General features: G+C 50.2%; 1 protein-coding gene across 3 annotated transcripts in view; it reads left to right on the forward strand.

Annotated features, from left to right (window-relative positions):
* LOC146776052 (uncharacterized) overlaps positions 1-20,168 on the forward strand; it is a 387,820-nt gene that overhangs the window by 105,237 nt on the left and 262,415 nt on the right. The window contains exon 4 of one of the 3 annotated variants that reach the window (XR_014972117.1): positions 19,158-19,431. The exons of the other annotated variants lie outside the window; for them this stretch is intronic. The gene's annotated coding sequence lies outside the window, so the exon portion shown is untranslated. The remainder of the gene's footprint in view (positions 1-19,157; positions 19,432-20,168) is intronic. 3 annotated transcript variants of the gene reach the window in all.

Raw genomic sequence — 20,168 nt, forward strand, 5'->3', positions numbered from 1 at the left:
CCTTCCTCAATTAATAGATTTTCTTGAACTTTATTTGAACTTTCTTTACTCCTCTCTTCTTGTCTACGTGCTTTTTCTGTTCGTCTATGAGATTCTTTACGCCATAACTCAACAGCGTCTTTCTGTGACTGTCTGACCTTTCTTTTCCATAACTCTTCCTCCACTTTCATGATGCACTCTGCATCCCAGGTTCCCGCTGCGGGCCACCTTTGACTTTCCGGTAATCCTTTGGTATAATCTACCCATAGATCAAGAAACAATATGGCATCTAAGCCATGCTTATGGTACATGAAATGTCCTGGAGTGTCTCTAGGAGGAATAGGAACTGCTTCTTCAAGCACCCCTTTTCTGGTAGTAATCTGTCTTAACTTCGAGAAGAGCGGCATATTGACAACTGATCTGATACTTACTCTTGAACTTGCTTAATACGAGAAACACCATAAATGAACAGTGAACAATGAACAGTCATTCATACCACAATATGCAAGACATTTCTGAATACTTTAAACATTAAACATTAAACATTATAACAATGATCGACAATGATGACAGTCTGCTTAACTAATCACCACGCTGAATTCTTGACAATAACTGAATACTTCGGAATACTTGATATACTGCTAAACAGTACATATACACTGCTAAACAGTGCAGACCGGATTTGTGTACCCAAATCCGTCTTGACCGGCACAACCTATGTGCGCGTCAACACGCCTCCCCGGCGATGGTACTCACCGAGTAGCTCCTTGAAACGGAAGGCCTCAGAGAATGGACAGGACTCGATAACTGCGGACATCGGACCCTCTGGACGTCGGGATTTCGGAAAACCTGGTGGGCCTCTGTATACCTCGGATCTTGCTCTCTCAGCTAGGCTCTGGTCGGGATACTTCGCACTTCTCACCGCCTCGTCTGGGTTGATCGCAGCCTCAGTCGCCCCCGCTTGACCGGAGGGAGCTTACAGGAAATCCTGCTGGTACGCGTTTATGGTCCGTCCAGCTGTGGCAGGAGACCGGGCCTGCAACGCACCGCCGGCGCGTGAGATGAGAAAGTGTCCCTGTTCGGGCGCCATTATGTGGTAAATAAAATAAATATTACCGGACTGAATTTCATACGGAATCTTAAAATAAAGTAAATAGCTCAAAATAACAAGAGGCAGAATCCGTGGTATAAGAGGTTTTCTAAGTGGGCTTTATTCCATTCAAAATGGCCGACTCGAGTCGCGGCCTTCAGGTTCCGTCACCACGAGGGTTCAGGAAGTGAAGTACAATAATTTATTAACAGACATGTATTTTTATAATAAGTACATTACAATGAAACGAATGTAGAAGGCGTAACATTTGATAAGAAAAGTGACAAAACAGTGACATAATCGAAACTAGGCGTAATAAGGAATAAAAGAAACATGATTGGTTAGAATTATCAGACATAGGTGGATCTATAAGATAATACTTGGCATAGATGCGCGCGCGGCAGCATGACGTGTAATTGACGTGCAACTAGGGGGTGAAGGGGACTTGACATTTAGCTCTACATGTGGAGACGAGAAGTCTGGGGTCAAGTCAACCTAATCCCAAATCATATCTAACATCCTATGTTTAAAGAACTATGTTATCCACAAGGAAGAGACTCTCGGACAGAATCTATTCTATACTGACTGTGTGCGTGTACAAGCGTCTAAGTGTCTATATGAGATGCGAGGGATAGAAAACTTTCCATGGCAACAGGGCTATGAATCACTTGCAGGAGGACGGAAAGTTTGAGTCCTTTGCTTGTGAGCTAAAGGAAATGTTTACCTAAATCACTGGACAGGAATGCATCGGCTGGAGAGTAAAATAGATAATTCGAAGGTGAAATACAACTTCTTGGCAGACGGGCGAAAACTGGCCGAGGCAGGCACCGTTAGCTGCACAGGGAGTAGGACAAAGTTCATGGATACAGATGCGAGCTCAAGCTGAAGCTGTCAGAGACAGAGAGCAGGGAAAGGCTTTGAGGACAGAATCGGGCCTACTCGCCTGAACTGTAAAAATGGAGTAACTTAGCCATATAAAGTCGGTGGCCCGTCATACCTAGGAATCGAATATCCAGCCCATTGATGGCGGATCTGACAGAGAACATGTTGACGGTAGACACTCATATGTTTGCGTCTTAGAAACTGGAACTGGAGGGAACATACATGTACTTGTAACATGCATATAGAACCGTTGGGGTCCAAGATAGGGGACATAACTGATCAGGAAAATCCACATTTCCACAGTTCGGGCAGTCTCTTCGTTTTCTAATGCGGTCCAATCAATCTTTTGGTCTCCCACCTCCCACTCTTTTTCTTTGAGTTTCTCATAAATACCGGCAGGCAATAATACTTTTAATATTTTCATAATGTCAGGATAGGTGTAATCACCCATGAGCAACATGTCTTTGATTTCACTGTGAAAACCTGCTGGATCTTTATCATGGCTCGGTACTAATTTTTTCATTTCCAATAGTTCTATTTTAGTTATGGGCGTGTACACACACGCGTGAAAAAGAATCATCCGTATTTTTAACTGGGTGTACTTCTCGTAAGGGATTCTGTCTGTCTATGTAATACATTTTTCTTTCCATGGAGGGAGCTGAATCATGCTCTGGACATAAGAAGGCACTGTATCTGTGCCGATGTTCTAGAATTTCTTTAATTAGATCGGTACCCATACCTCTCCATTTATTCGTGAGTAATTCTATCAGTATATCAGGTAGGGGACCAGGATCGGAGTGTTGGCTTTTATATAGTATAAGGAGGTGTTGTATCATGTATATACCAGTTAAACGCTGTTCGTCTGGTGTAAGATTCAGAAACGTGTGTGCTAACGCATCATCACTGTATTTCTCAGAACTGTCAGCCCATTGTACTGCTGACCTGGCTAATTCTTGTTCATCCATAGAATCAAGCACATGGTACCCCCTTCGCTCTCGAAGTAATTTATCAGTGGCCTGGAATAAGTGTTCAGGGGTCCTAGCATTTGATATAGCTGTTTGAAAAATTTTGTTACATCCTGGATGTGTCGGACGTATCGCATTATTAAAAGATCTTCCTCAACCTACATAAGCTATCGTTTCTCTAGCTGGTAATTCTAATTGTCCTGTAGTTATTTCTGACTGTTCCTCCTCCTCTCCCTCTGATTCAGTTTTATCTTCCTCTATTCTTCTTTCATGTATTCGTTCTACTTCTTTTCTGATCTTTCGGCACATAACTTCTATACTCTTCTGTTTATCATGTTTTCCCTCTGATATATTCTGGCCCCATCTGGTAAGTACTTGTATTTCCTCCTGATCTACCTCAGGCCTATCTCTATTTCTGATCAAGCAATTTATGAAGAAACGTAACAGTAGTTTCTGTATATCCACTTTCTGGTATTCCATGGCCTCGCCAATACTTTCAGGACCTTGCCCTGTTTGGACAAAGCGATATATGTTGTCTAGATGAGCAACCATTCCTGGTAGTGTCATTAAATAGATCGAAGCTCGTCGTATACGTAGTGATGACAGCAACATTCTGTCGTGTTTACCGGGCACTGGATCATATCTACAATCTGGAAGAGTCTCATTAAATATTTTGTGATTAGCTTGAGGTGTACGTTGGAGTGCTAAATCCCTATAAGTCAATCTAGGTACTGGCGGCGGCGTGGTAAAACCTCCTGTCGCACCTCCTGAGGTGCCTAGTCCAAAAGGATTTGTTGGATGTAAATTAGAGAGTGTGGATGCAGGAAGGACTGTAGAAACGGACGGAACACTTGAAATGTGAGGAGGAGTTTGTTGCTGCGGAGGTGGAGGCGGATGATCTTGACGTTGAACGTTGTCAACAGGTGATGCGCGTTGATGCGCAATATTAACATATTCGGGTGCTGCATCGTCTAAATAAGAAGAAAGGAAAATGTCCTTTGCGGTCTTGGGATGTGCTTTAATCGGGAGTAATGGAGGTGGCAGATCTTTTGGTACCTCCGGGGTGGCCTTAGGTGAACCCTCGGCCAGAAGAGGATACATACCATTCATAAGAGTGTTTCGTTGTCTGTCTACTTGTTCTGTTTTTACTCTGATACCTTCCTCAATTAATATGTTTTCTCGGGCTTTGCCTGACTTCCCCCTACTTTTCTCTTCCTTTCTGAACTCTTTCTCTGTGCGTCTATGCGATTCTTTGCTTCATAATTCGATGGCATCTTTCTGTGACTGTCTGGCTTTCTTTTTCCATAATAATTCTTCTATTCTCATGATGCAATCTGCATCCCAGGTCCCAGCGACGGGCCATCTCTGATTCTCTGCTAAATCTTTGGTGTAGTTCACCCATAAATCAAGATATAATATGGCATCTAGGCCATGCTTGTGGTACATAAAGTACCCTGGAGTGTCCCTAGGTGGAATGGGAACGGCTTCTTCGAGTATCCCTTTTCTAGTTTTTATCTGTCTTAATTTTGAAAAGAACGGCATCTTAAAACCTTGCTGCTTGATTCTTACTCGAACTTTTAACACTTTGACTTGAACATAATTAGTACAGTAAACACAATAATGAAAATTGAACAATCATTCATACCACGACATTTTTTTAAAAACATATTAAAACATTTAACATTTAGAACGAACAACGATAATTAAAATAAAACTAGTTACTGACATAATACTAGAGGTACTAGATAATACTGAATGTACTAGATGTACTGCTAAACATAACAGATGTACTGCTAAACAGTACAGATACACTGCTAAAACAGTGCAGACCGGATCTGTGTACCCAAACCCGTCTTGCCCGGCACAAACTAATGTGCACGTCTAAATGCGTCCCCAGCAACGGTACTCACCGGGAAGCACGGAACGGAAGGCCTCGGAAACTGGACTGGACTGGATCGGACTGGACTGGACTCGACTCGTGACATAGGTACTTCGGAAACTTCGGAACCTGGTGGGCCTCTGTATACCTCGGATCTTGCTCTCTCAGCTAGGCTCTGGTCGGGATCCTTCGCACTCCTCACCGCCTCGTCTGGGTGTTGATCGCAGCCTCAGTCACTCCCGCTTGGCCGGAGGGAGATACAGGAAATCCTGCGGGTACGCGTAGTTGTCCGTCCAGCTGTGACAGGAGACCGGGCCTGCAACGCACCTCCGGCGCGTGAGATGGGGAAGGTGTCCCTATTCGGGCACCAATTATGTGGTAAATATTTAAATTACCTGTACTATTTTTATGCGGTAAAGTCTATAAGAATAACTCAGAAAAATAAGAGGCAGAATCCGTGGTATTTGAGGTTCTAAAAAGGCTTTATTCCTTACAAGGAATTATGGTTCGAACCATGGCAATCGTATTCCATCACCACGAAGGTTCAGGAAGGGATAGGCAATACATTATTGACAGGCAATCATAAATATAGTAAAATGCATTTACAGTAAAGACAGATGCAGTAGGCGTAACAGCTGATAAGAAAGATAAGAATACACATACGTAATGAAAAGGTGTTACAATAGGCGTGCATAAAGGCGTATACTAGAGACGTCATTAAGATGATATCATAAGTGGGTGGATCCATAAGAGAATCCTGCAATGTCAGCAGAAATACTTGGCAGAGATGCGCGCGCAGCCGCATGACGTGTGATTGACGTGTAACTAGAGGGTGAAAGGGACTTGACATTGAGCCCTTCATGAGGAGACAGAAGTCTGGGATGTCAGGACAACCTAATCCTAAATCGTATCTAATATCTTGTGTTTAAAGAACTATACTATCAGGAAGGAAAGGTCTCTCGGACAGAGTCTATTCTATACTGACTGCTAGTGCGTGTACAAGCGTCTATGTGTCTACATGAGATGCGTGGGGCATGGGCCTTCCATGGTAACAGGAGCTATGAATTACTTGCACGGAGACAGTGAGGCCGGGCCCTTTGCTCTGTAGCTGGAAAGATGTTTACCTAAACTACTAGACAGGAATGTATTGGATGAGGAGCGGAGCAGATAACTTGAAGGCTGAATAGAGTCTTGGCAGGCAACAGGCTGAGCCGGGCACCGTTAGCCGTGCAGGGAGTAAAACAAAGGTCATGGATACAGATGCGAGTCCAGGCTGGAGCTTTCAGAGGCAGAAAGCAGAAAAAGGCTCGATGGCAGAATTCAGGGCCTACTCGCCAGAGCTGTGAAATAAGAAAGGTGCACCATAAAAAGTCGGTGGCCAAGCATACTTAGGAACGGAATATCCGACCCATTCATGGCGGATCTGAAAGAGGACATGTTAACGTTGGACGCACATGTATTTGCGTCTTCATAGCTGGATGTGGAGGGAACATACATGTACTTGTAGCATGTACATGGAGCCGTTGGGGTCTAAGATAGGGGACACAATTGATCATAAAATTCATATTTCCTCAGGCGTACCAAACCACATACCAAAAAAGTGGTATAAGAACCACAACTGAACTAGACACAAGGCCTAGAGCCTGTAGAATCGCTGGGACCCCAAGGAACCACCCAAGGTAGTGACACAGAGGACCCACGGGTACTGCATGCAGTGCGTAAACACAACCGTTGGTTCCCGTTATCTTGTATGGGCAATGTCGCGGTTGGAAATTTAAAGATTAGGGACACTTAGAATCGAGTCAGGACCAAACTCTTTTGGACTTAAGAAGTTCTAGGGCTAGCACCCACGGGAGCACCGGAGTACTCGAGTTACCTCACCCAGGGAAGCCGGGTGCATAGGTGTCTTTTGGTGTCAGGTTGCGTCGTCGATTGCAATGGAAGCCTGCAAAGAACTGCTGCTGCCGTGAACCATGGCTGTGCCCTCCACAAGAGAGTTGTGAGAAGTTGGTCTAGTATATGCTGTCCACTAGTTATAGTGGGCATCTTCCACCAGTCCAAATGACCCTTATTGATGATTAGGTCAAAAACAACCTTTAAAGAAAGCTATCCTAGTGGTAGCTGTGGAGAGCAGCCTTCAGGATAAGTCTCAAAGGAATGTAAAGCAGCTTGTTTTACCACTCTATAACTTCCTGCATGACCAAATTAATAGAGAACCACACCAGATATATATATAAAATATATGTATTTAGGTTAACATACACTCCTCTAGTCTCTTTATGAGACTGGAGTTCGAAGTACTTAAGTTACAAGTGAGCAATCATCAGTAATAGCACAAATACACGTTTGGGCCCTAGGGGCGTACCAAACCACATACCAAAAAAAGTGGTATAAGAACCACAACTGAACTAGACACAAGGCCTAGAGCCTGTAGAATCTCTGGGACCCCAAGGAACCACCCAAGGTAGTGACACAGAGGACCCACGGGTACTGTATTCAGTGCATAAACACAACCGCGGGTTCCCGTTATCTTGTACGGGCAATGTCGCGGTTGGAATCTGAGTCAGGACCAAACTCTTTTGGACTTAAGAAGTTCTAGGGCTGGCACCCACGGGAGGACCGGAGTACTCGAGTTACCTCACCCAGGGAAGCCGGGTGCATAGGTGTCTTTTGGTGTCAAGTCGCGTCGTCGATTGCAATGGAAGCCTGCAAAGAACTGCTGCTGCCGTGAAGAGGAGAAGTGTCCGAAGAGATCCAAGCCTGGATCTAGGATGTAAGGAACCTGAAAGCAGAGGGGACAGAGTCTGGGTCACTAGCCAGTGACCGAAGGCAGGATGGACCAATGCCCACAGATGTCGGGTGCTTCAGGTGAGTTGATGGGTGTTTTGACTCTTCAGCCACGAGGTCCAGGAGGCGTCAACGAAGTCCACGAGCCGGATTCGAGCAGTCCCACGAAGTTTGTCTTATGCTGCTGCGTCGGCGACCAGATTGGACCCAACAAGCCTTGGCAATGGCAAGTCTCAGGAATTCAGAGAAAGGACTGCGGTGCAGACCAGCAAGGTCTGAGGGACTCACCCAGTGAGGGAAAGTCAGGGCACGTCTGGAGCAACCAGGAAAGCCCACTTAGAAGAGGAGTTGCTTTCGTGGAGACCTACTAGCCAATGGGCTAGCGATTGAGAAGGAGCCTCGAGCGGTCGCACTTGAAACTTGCCCATGGGTCACTCGTGGAGTGGAGGCTAGCAATCTTTGGTGCAGGAGGTTCTCAAGGCTGGGGCTACTCGGAGCCCAAAGCACAACTTCAAGGAGGACCAGGAAGATAGTGATGCTGCAAAAGTTCACGGTGTCCCGGGGTCACAGTTCCACGTCACCCACGGGCCTCAGCTTTCCTGTGGACTCAGGGTAGCCTCGGGGATGTCTGGACATCCACCTCTAGTGATGCAAACGCTTTGGCATCCGTAGGGAGCTTCAGCGATGCAGACCTGTCAGGTGTTTCTTTGGTGCCTGCCAAGCAGGGGAGTCACTCCTTGACCCCAAGGGAGATTTCTTCAGTCTTCTAGTCAGGATATAACATCGAAGGTCCAGGATATATGATGCAGAGTTTCGTCCAGGGTAATCTAAAGTCTTAAGGACTGGATTCCTATACTTATACTAAGTTTAGGGGATGAACTAACTCTAAGGCCCCACCTATGGGTGGGTTTGGAAAGAAGGGTGGTTGCACCCATTTCCTTTGTCCAGTTTCACGCCAGAGCAGGGGCAGGTAGCCCCTGCAACCGATTTGAACTGGACTATACACAGGGACACCAAGGTGCCGATCACGATCCGGTAAAAAATTTCCCCGTACGACTCGTATCCGGTCTTTTTATCGTACGAATCGTACAAGTGGCGTACAAACTGCCAATCACGATTCGCATGGTAAAAAGTCCATACGAACCGCATTGGGAATTATTCCCCACACGTCCTCGGGTCGGAAATTGTGTCCGACACGTCCTCGGACGATTTACCGTACAAATGTGAAAAGTGAAGTCCGACCGCGGAATCACGATCCATCCCGTGCGTCCGATGTTACAACCGTATGGAAAAAACACCGTCCGCACTGAACTCCCATAGCAACCATGGAGACATTTACCCGCATACGCGCCCAACACCCCCCCAGCCCTCCGTGTATGTACGAGACGTACCCCCACCCGTGAATGTATGGAGCGTACCCCCACCCCAACCGTGTATGTACGACCCGTACCCTCACCCACGTATGCATGGAGCGTACCCCCACCCCAACCGTGTATGTACGACCCGTACCCTCACCCGCGTATGCATGGAGCATACCCCCACCCCAACCGTGTATGTATGACCCGTACCCTCACCCGCGTACATATGGAGCATACCCCCACCCCAATCGTGTATGTACGGACCGTACCCCCACCCCAACCGTGTATGTATGACCCGTACCCTCACCCGCGTACGTATGGAGCGTACCCCCACCCCAACAGTGTATGTACGACCCGTACCCCCACCCCAACCGTGTATGTACGACCCGTACCCTCACCCGCGTACGTATGGAGCGTACCCCCACCCCAACCGTGTATGTACGACCCGTACCCTCACCCGCGTACATATGGAGCGTACCCCCACCCCAACCGTGTATGTACGTACCGTACCCCTACCCCAACCATGTATGTACGACCCGTACCCTCACCCGCGTACGTATGGAGCATACCCCCACCCCAACAGTGTAAGTACGACCCGTACCCTCACCCGCATACGTATGGAGCGTACCCCCACCCCAACAGTGTATGTACGACCCGTACCCCCACCCCAACCGTGTATGTACGACCCGTACCCTCACCCGCGTACGTATGGAGCATACCCCCACCCCAACCGTGTATGTACGTACCGTACCCCCACCCCAACCGTGTATGTACGACCCGTACCCTCACCCGCGTACGTATGGAGCGTACCCCCCACCCCAACAGTGTAAGTACGACCCGTACCCTCACCCGCGTACGTATGGAGCGTACCCCCACCCCAACAGTGTATGTACAACCCGTACCCCCACCCCAACCGTGTATGTACGACCCGTACCCTCACCCGCGTACGTATGGAGCGTACCCCCACCCCAACTGTGTATGTACGTACTGTACCCCCACCCCAACCATGTATGTACGACCCGTACCCTCACCCGCATACGTATGGAGCGTACCCCCACCCCAACCGTGTATGTATGTACCGTACCCCCACCCCAACCGTGTATGTACGACCCGTACCCTCACCCGCGTACGTATGGAGCGTACCCCCACCCCAACATTCTAAGTACGGAGCGCACCCCAGGCCCCAACACCACCACCTTCACACAACATTGCGCATGTACGAGTCGTACCAAGCCAGACACAAGGACAGCACTGTACAACAAAATGGCCGAAGTACACACCGTACACACGTTAAAAACGCACGTACACAACCAGGACAAAGCAAAACAACACAAGAATACACCATTCGAATGGCACAATGCCACAAAACTTGTCCAACAAGCACAAAAACAACACATTTACTGACCTGCAACTGCCAAAATCCCAAACAGAGGCCCAAAACACAACCACTCCTTATAACACACCCACCCAAACTTCAAACACAGCCACACCCACCAATGGACCAATAAAAAGGGCCCACACACACAAACCATGAGCCTTTGCAACAGACTCACTGCTGCCAGACCCCACAGACAACCTACAGCACCATACTAGAACGTTTACTACACCTTACACTTGCACACCTTCGCACAACCACCTTCACAAACACCCCCTCATCACATTCACACACACACCCAAACAACCACATCCCACACACCCACAACCATCCACACACCCCCCCCACCATCCACACCCACACCCCTCACCATGCCCACTAACAAGAATCCAAAGTTCACTAGCCGAGAGTTGGAGGTCCTTGTCGATGAAATCCTCAGAGTCGAGCCACACCTCTTTGGAACATTGGTCAGACAGACCAGCATTTCTGAAAAAACAGCCATGTGGCAGACGATTGTCGATGCTGTGAATGCTGTTGCGGACACCAGAAGGACCAGGCATGAATGCCAAGCCAGGTGGTACGATCTGCGGAGGAGGGTCCGAGCCAAAATGACCGATGACCACAACCAGGCCAACGTCACTGGAGGAGGGCCGCCCCGCAGACCCGTACACTACCATCCCTGGGAGGAGAGGGTGATGGCCATACTGCCGGTGGTGGCAGTGGACGGATTAGAAGGACTCCGAGACCCGGGTGAGTACACAAACAACTCACCTCACATGGGGGGAACGTCATCCACAACCAAACTCACAAACAGGCACGCAACCACCCCAAGCCATCGCATGACTCAACCACACTCCATAAACATGCACATGCCACTGGCGCCACCATGCCCCATGCACCCAGCTGGACAATGCCAAGTCACAGGCCACAGAAAACACCAACACAAGACACGGTAAGCCGGATGGCGGGAGTGTGGGCCCCAAAAATCATATAGTGCAACTCAGAAGCAGACAACCATGCCCCCTGCCCATATGGCCTAGGTCACAGCCAGACAAACAGTGTGTCCCCACACAGGAAAGACTTGCCAGCAAATGGCGGATGCCTTGCATTAACACATGGGGGTGACGGCACGTTCTTGCACATGACAGCAGCTAATGAACAGCCAACACTGTGAAAGAGTGGCAGCACACACCACCACAGCAGCAGCGCAGACACAGACAATACACCCAATGGGTGCCTAGAGATCAGAAACAAACTCACATGAACAAGCCAAGGGCCATTCAAAGATCTGCAAAAAGTGTGTGCCTAGGAAGCTGGGCTGAGGTGACAGAGGGTAACACACAGAGGGAGGGAGAGGGGGAGAGAGAGGGAGGGAGACACAGGGAGACGGACAGAGGGAGGAGGCTGACACACAGAGGGAGGGAGAGGTGGACAGAGAGGGAGCGAGAAAGGGACATGCAGGGAGAGCAAATCAGCCTTGGGGGTTGTGGGAATGTCTGCTCATCAGCAGGTGGACTGCGTGCATGTAGACAAGGGTGGCCAGTGCCAGAACCCCCCCTCTTCTCCATGGCAAAACACAGGGCCATGTCACAACCTGTGCACGAGCACAACGACAGCTACCTGCATTATCTAAGTGTGTGGAACCACTCCATGTGCCCACGTGCAGTGCAACACAGAAGGCGCCAATGCACGGCTCGCCACACCTGCCCACTCCACTGCTGACTGCAGTCACAATTGATGCAGCAAGTAAGACTGTGCCACACATAGGTAAAGTCGCAAAAGCTGTGGCCAAGGGACATACCCATGCACAAGTGCACTGTGAGTGGAATGCAAGACATATCCAAATTCCCAGAGGAAATGTGCCAACTTAGAAACCAATGAAACATGGATGTTGCATGGAACAAAATTAACATTGTCTCTCTCACACACAGGTCAATGTCGTGGATCACCCCCCAACACTGGGGGGGAAGACTCACAGGACCCGGCTCGGCGGGATGACGGAGCCACCGGCAGCGACGACTCTCACCACTCTGTGGACGAACCCGACCCCGACCAACCTGGCCCCTCTGGTGTCCAACGACCTGCAGCACCTGCTTCAGGTACAACTGGGCCAACCACCACCCCCACTCCTGCCACATCCCAGGAGACACCCAGGATCCCTGCCCCACCACCACATTGCAGCCAGGCTGGCCAAGAGGGACACGGTGTACCGGGCACCCAGGAGGAGGCAGGCGACAACGCCAATGCCACCCCTCAGGGGTCCCGGAGACCCGATGTGCCCACAAGGGCAGGCCAGGTGCAAGTGGGCAGGGGTAGTGGGAGTGGAGGACGGTGGAGGCGCGAGCCTGACCAGTTGGCTGGGGAACCGGTATATTCCCATGTCCGCAACATCCTGGACACATACCGGCAGAACACCACGGGCATGGCCCAGGTTGTGTCCACCCTCAACGAGATGAAGGGGACCCTCGATGAGATCAAGACACAGCAGGCCCAACAACATGCGGAGCAACATGCCTATCTACTGCGACACCAACGGCGGATGGAGGACGGACAGGCTGAGCTCTTGACGGTGTTCACGGGAATTCACAGTACACTCCGTCGGATGGCCGACAACATGGGCAACCCTCCCTGTGCCACCAGTCGTAGAACATCACCACCCACAGGGAGGGATGAGGAGGAGGAGGAGACATCCGACGGAGCATCCCAAACATCGTCACGGCCTGCTTCTGAGGGTCCCCGCAGGAGGGCGGGTCGTCCACGGAAAAGACCGTGAGGGTCGGCGCAACAGCACCATCTCCCAGGACACCTGGCCTGGCACCTGGCCCACTGGAGCAACAGCAGCACAGCAGCAAAAGACATTCTCTGCCACATGGACTTACTGGTCACTGTCTGACCAATGTTGACAAAGACTGTGGCATGGACTCTGAGGATTTCAAATGGCAAGGACACCAACTCCCCTAGTGAACTTTGGATTCCACACACCCGGAAAGCCCCTCATGTCATACCCCCCCCCCCGGTACCCCAACCAAAATAAAAAGTTACACCATAAAGAGAAGATGCCTACCTTTTGCATTATTACCTTACATGTGTCTTGTAAAGTCTAACCATGCCTGAGTTCTCATTTGACTTCAACCATCCACACCCTGGGGCCTGAGTCTGGCACAGGACACACATGGGTCACATTGTATTAGGCAAGACAGACATGGAGCACCATACACACCCGTGATGGGCCCAACCAGCTGAGGGGGTGGCCGCACAACCATGCCGACAGACATTTTGAGTACAGCGACAGCCATACGCAGAGGTCAGGGATCATGTGGAGTGTCCTGGGGGGCACCCAGGTATGTGTGGACAGGTGGCAGAACCATGACCTGCAAGCTTGAGTCAGGTGGATGCAGAGAATGGTGGCCTGGCCAACATTGGATGCATGGGGATGGCACATGTCACAATACCCACACAGTCATGGACATCATGCACAATACACAGTCTAATCCCACACAAACAGCTTGCATCTTGCCACTCTACACATAGACACATAGCCACTGTCACGGAAAACCATGCCAGACATGCCGGATGCACCGTGGCAACACACCAGCATTGACTGAGAATAGGCACCTTGGAGGCATAGGGACACCTTTATTAGTCATGTATTCAGGATTGCAGAGGCAACTCGGAGTACACATGAACGGGTCATGTGGAGTAACATGTGGGTCCAACACTGGAATCCCCCTTCTGCAGCACAAATGCGTGATAGCCATGGAACTGGCACACAAGTGTCGGCTAACAGCTAAACACCCCCTGCTGCTCACGGAGAGACTGCCATACACCATTGATCCGCTGATGTGGAAGTCCCACACCATGTCAAGCCAATGCAAAGCGTATGTGTCCGAGGGCAGTGTAACACACATTGATGCCATCATCACATTCCACAATACCATCACGGATGACTGTCAACAAGTCTGACCATCTATTCAGGTGTACCCAGCAGCATGTCATGTGTACCATGGTGATGCGACATGTCTGCAGAGGAACCAAACATCGACAGGGGCAGTGTGCATACATCGTAAACAACTGCCACACCCAATACACCCCTGATGCATCCCTTACCCTAAGGAGACTTCCAAACTTGTCCGTGCGTGTAACGCTGAGTCAGCACACGATGACGTGTCCATGAGGAATAGCAGTGCCACAACAATGCAAGCAGCAGACGGCATGCGCAAGTACCTGGGGAAGAGAGACACACAAGAAGTCAGCCACAAAAAGCACAGCCACTTGCATGTGCATGTACTCGACACATGTATGGATGACAACATGCTAGGTCACAATTATGACTGGCACCATCACTCCAGTGACACATCCACACACACACCTCTGACTCAGGTGCCATACATGCAGATGGACACACACATCGCAACACATGCCACACGGGGACCAATGCGTGCACACACAGACACTGGTACTCACCACTAAGCAAAGAAGTCGCGTATGAGCCGAGTCCGGATGTCCTCTTGCGGAACCACATCCTCCACATCACTAGCCCCATTGCCAAGACCTTCGTCCTCCACGGGTGGATGGTCCTGATCATCTTGATCCAGGATGAGTGGCACAGCTTTCTCAACTGCCATGTTGTGCAGCATGCAGCAGACCATGAAGATTTTGCAGACCTTCGCCGGGGCATATGGGAGGGCGCCGCCGGTCTTGTGGAGGCATCGGACTCGGCTCTTCAGGAGGCCAAATGTCCTCTCTATCACTCGCCTTGTCCGGCCATGGGCGGTGTTGTAGCGGAGCTGGGCCGGTGTGATGGGGTTGCGGAGAGGTGTGATCAGCCATGGCATGTTGGGATAGCCAGCGTCCCCTACATGGAAAGCACATGGACATAAGTAGGACAGGAGAAGCGGTCGTGCTGGAAGTCTACGCAAAATACAGGACAGACGGAGTGTACCCACCAACAACACATGCTCGTTCGTTGCGCAGCTGCGTCATCCTTTCAGGCACCCTGCTACGCCTCATGATGTAGGCATCGTGTGCTGATCCTGGAAAACGAGCACAGACATGTGAAATCACCATGTTGGACAGACACACCACAAGGGCATTGATGGAGTGGTAGTGTTTGCGATTCCTGTACGCTACCTCCTGTGCCTGTGGTGGTACCAAAGCCACATGTGTCCCATCTATGGACCCAATGACCTGGGGCATCCCTCCCAGGGCATAGAATCCACGCTTGACACCAGTCAACATTTCAGGGGTTGGGAAATGGATGAACTCATCCAGGTGAAGCAACATGGCCTCTAAGAAATCATGCAGCACACGGCAGAACATGCTCTGGGACATGCCACTAACATGAGCAATGGTATTTTGAAAGGTACCCGTGGCAAGAAAATGTAGGGCTGCCATTACCTTCAGCTTGGGTGTCAGTGCCTTAGGATACCTGTGCAGCGGTTGCAGGTGTGGTGCCAGCCTCGCCGTCAACTCCAGAATCAACGGTTGGGGGAAGCGGTAGCACCGGATACAGTCATTCTCCCGCATGTCAGCCAAGTCCGGAATTGCTCGGGGAAGAGGCGGCGCTCTGCAGTAATTTGGAAGTGACAAGGAAGAGTGAGTGCACTACTACAACAATTTTTGGGTGCTGAGCACATGTTAATCTGTCAATACACATATGCGACATACGGAGTGAGGTATGTGCCACATGCCCTGGACACGAATGGCTTCCAGGTGACACTCCTACCAAGACCCAGCTACACACGGAGATTGTGAACCTCCACATACCATGGCATGGGATTAGCTGTGTCCCAGTGTAAGTGAACAGCCAGACGCAACACAGGAGTGACATACATCAACACATGAGCAGAAGTAGGATGTCGATTGCAGAGACTGGTAGCGGAACACTAGAGCCACAGGTCACATGACATTACACTAGGACAGCCCACACACCTTGCCAATAAGGTGTACATGTAATGACTCAGCACACATTCATAGAGAGGATGCAGACATGTCCTTGTTACGCTACTCCGTGTGCCATGCATACATACGCACCTCACATCCGATACCACATGTGGCCTGGTGTGCGGAACAGTGTGCCATGTCCATCTACACACAGACACATGTTGGTTGCTGCAACAGCTGATGCTTTTGAGGGAGCTCCAACATCAAGCAAATGGCCACCCCCCACACATACATGACATAGTCACATCGTGCACCGTGGGTAGTCACATTTCTGGTGTGGTAACCCCAGTAGCGGGCATCAGGGGACACTTGCGTGTGTTGTTGACTGTGCCATGCCAGTGACGCTCATCCCAAGTGTGCAGTACGACATGCACACATGTCAAAGGAGTTAAGGCCATGCTTGGCACACATTGCACCGTCACACATAACATCTGTACTCATCTCATCATACATCTGGTGCCTTCTCCACTCAGGAGTAATGTGCCACATCACAGCCTTTCACACCTGTGCCCCACACATGTAGTACTGCCCAGACAATGCCTCGATGTCCATCCATGGACAAGTTTGTCAGCCCTATTCCTTCCTGTGTGCTGCCTGTCACCACTGTGATGTGTGAAAGGCACCGTACTTTCGCTCAGAGGGCCTATGTATGTTCCCTATCACCATGGGAGTGCTGCCGTATGTGTACCCATAGTGATAGTGAGTGTACAGGCGTGTGTACAGTCAGTCTCACTATGGGTGTTCTCGTGTATGCGTACTCATAGTGGTACGGACCGTACAAACGCCTGTACGCTCACTATCACTATGGGTGTGCTCGCGTATGCGTACTCATAGTGATAGTGAGCGTACAGGCGTGTGTACGGTCTGTACCACTATGGGTGTTCTCGCATATGCGTACTCATAGTGGTACGGACCGTACACACGCCTGTATGCTCACTATCACTATGGGTGTGCTCGCGTATGCGTACTCATAGTGATAGTGAGCGTACAGGCGTGTGTACGGTCCGTACCACTTTGGGTGTTCTCGCGTATGCGTACTCATAGTGATACGGACCGTACACACGCCTGTACGCTCACTATCACTATGGGTGTGCTCGCGTATGCGTACTCATAGTGGTACAGACCGTACACACGCCTGTACGCTCACTATCACTATGAGTACGCATACGCGAGCACACCCATAGTGATAGTGAGCGTACAGGCGTGTGTACGGTCTGTACCACTATGAGTACGCATACGCTAGCACACCCATAGTGATAGTGAGCGTACAGGCATGTGTACGGTCCGTACCACTATGAGTACGCATACGCGAGAACACCCATAGTGATACGACCGTACACACGCGCGTACGCTCACTGTCACTATGGGTGTTCTCGCGTATGCGTACCCATAGTGGTACGGACCGTACACACGCCTGTACGGGCCGTTGCTATGCATTTGTGGTGCCCTAGGGCCCCGGTACGCACCGTACCTGTGTGTGAAACTCCAAATTACATAGGGGACACATGAGGGACAAGTATAAAGGCCTACATGCATGCTGGTTGTCATGGAGACCAAGTTTAAAGTTTGAATTTTTTTAAGCAGGTGCACAGCAGTAGTCAGTTTGAATGAATCTACTTTGTTGCAATGTGGTTCTGGAGTTGACATCATGCTCAAGAAAAAAACACAATAAGAACCTAGCGGTGCTAGGTTTGAAGGGATTGGAGGAAACATAGGATGCAAATGTGAGTGACCAATCCCTCTGTACTCCTGTGCATGAAACAGGCCAGCAAGGCAGATATAAGGCAGCCAGGTCCCATGAGGGAGCACTTGCCTGCACATCTTTGTATTCGACGACCCAGCTGCTGCTACTGATTCCCTGGAACCATGTCAAGGTCTGTGGAGAGGTCACAGCCTTTCACCCTGGAGGAGAACCTGGCTTTGCTGGATGTGATCCTCCCACAGTACCCCCTGCTGTATGGCCGACCAGGGTATCAGGAGAGTGCAGAGTCTACTAGCACAGACTGTGTCCCTTGTTTGTGACTGTGACTTCTGGCATTGTGTCCAGGTGTGGCACACATGCTATGTACTGTAGGGGGGGTCCCGGGGGGGAATGCCTGATGTCTCCCAGCCAGTGCATGCTGTGGTGCATGTATGCCGTCCTCACTTGCATTGTGTTTACTGTGACAATCACTGCATGGTGCATGCCACATTCTGCCTGTCTTGTCCTCCTGGGAATGTAGCCTCTACAGTCCTCATTTTATGATGTGGTCAGCCCAGTGTGACAGGTGACTGTACCACAGATGTGTGTTAGTTCTGTGTACCTGTGCTGAGAGTGTCCACATGATGTGTTCGTACCCTGGACATCGGTGTGTGTGTAAGTCCCCTGTCATGAGGGTGGGTGCATATGTGGAGTGTGGCACCCGGGCTGCATGAGGGATGGATATACCCTGCCCATGTGATGTGAGCAGGGAGCAGTGCTGTGTGTCTGATGTGCAGGGCCAGCCCCACACCTGTGAGCCCCCCGTCTAGTGGCACATGTGCAGAGTGAGGTTTGTCGCTGCATGTGGCAATGGCAGGTGCATGTCCTGTGCCTGTGTGTGTCTGTGTACTCTGCTGCGTTAGCGTCAGTGGCCTGTGGCATGTGACTGCTTTGAGGTGCTGCACATTATCCTGGTGTAGCTTGTGATGCACAGTGTGAGCCTCGATCATTGATTGTGTCATTGCCCTCATTCCACCTGTGTACTTTCAATGGCACGTACTGCTTTTGCCCTTCCCCAGAGGATCATGTCCCTATGACAAAGGTGCAATGCGTTGGATGCATACTATGCCTTGTTGTAAACAGCAAATTTGTTCCAATATGTCTCTCTGTGACATGTGCCTGGTGTATTGATGTAGTGTCACTTGTTCATCCTCACAGGTAGGCGCCTCTGCCAAGAAGCAGATATGGTTGACCGCCGTCAGTGCCGTGAGGAGTGCGGATGGTCGCAAGCGGCGCCTGGCCCAGGTGAGGAAACGCTGGCAGGATATCCGGTGCTGGACGCGGAGGATCGCACGGGTCCTGCTGGGGGACTCACCTGAGACCCATAAGAACCGCGGGTGCCGCCGTCTGACCCACATCCACAAGCGTGTGCTGGCGGTGGTATTTCCAGACTTGGACAGGCGCTTACAGGAGAAGCAGCAGCAGGAAAGGGGTAGGTACATGTGTGTTTGTTGTGTGTCACCAGCATTTGTAAGTGCACAGTTGCATGGATACACTGCCAGGGTTTAAAGGTCCTGTGCAGATCCAGTTACCCACAGTATAGCGGTGCTCTCCTGCCTCCCTTCCCCTCCTTGCAATGTGTTCCCTGGTCTGTGTGTAGTCACTCCTTCACAAGGTAACGTAGGCTGGCGCTTTCTCCACGTGAACTATGCCTGTAGCATCATGCGTGGGGGTGGTGTGTAACAGGTTTTGGGACCTTGCCTGTGCCCTGTCCAGTTCAGTACATGTGGGTTCCATGTCAGTTGGCACTGATGCTGAGTCCAGACATGGGAGTTAGTCTCTCAAGTGTCATGCCTCACAGCACACATATCCTATGTTGTGGCCTGTGACATGATGTGCATGAGTGTGCGATACGCATAGTGCAGGAATGGTGGCGTGCGTTGCAGTCATTCCCATTCAGGACCATGGAGTTGTGTGGCCACTACTATCCCCTGGGGCATGTTTTCATAGGTGTCATGTGTGTCATCACAAAACGTGGACACTCTCAGTGTCTACAGCATAGGTTGTGCTCTGTGCCATTGTCCCCTGGCACCATGTATATTGACGTAAAATGTAGTACAAGTGTCCACTGTACAGCCTGACCTGAATTTCCTTGTTCATACTCACGGTGGCCAGTGCCTGTGTGTCTTGTTACAATCATCTGATGATGGCCATTTGTACATGATTATT

The sequence above is a fragment of the Triturus cristatus genome, chromosome 12 (assembly GCF_964204655.1).
Source record: "Triturus cristatus chromosome 12, aTriCri1.1, whole genome shotgun sequence".
NCBI classification, from domain to species: Eukaryota; Metazoa; Chordata; class Amphibia; order Caudata; family Salamandridae; genus Triturus; species Triturus cristatus.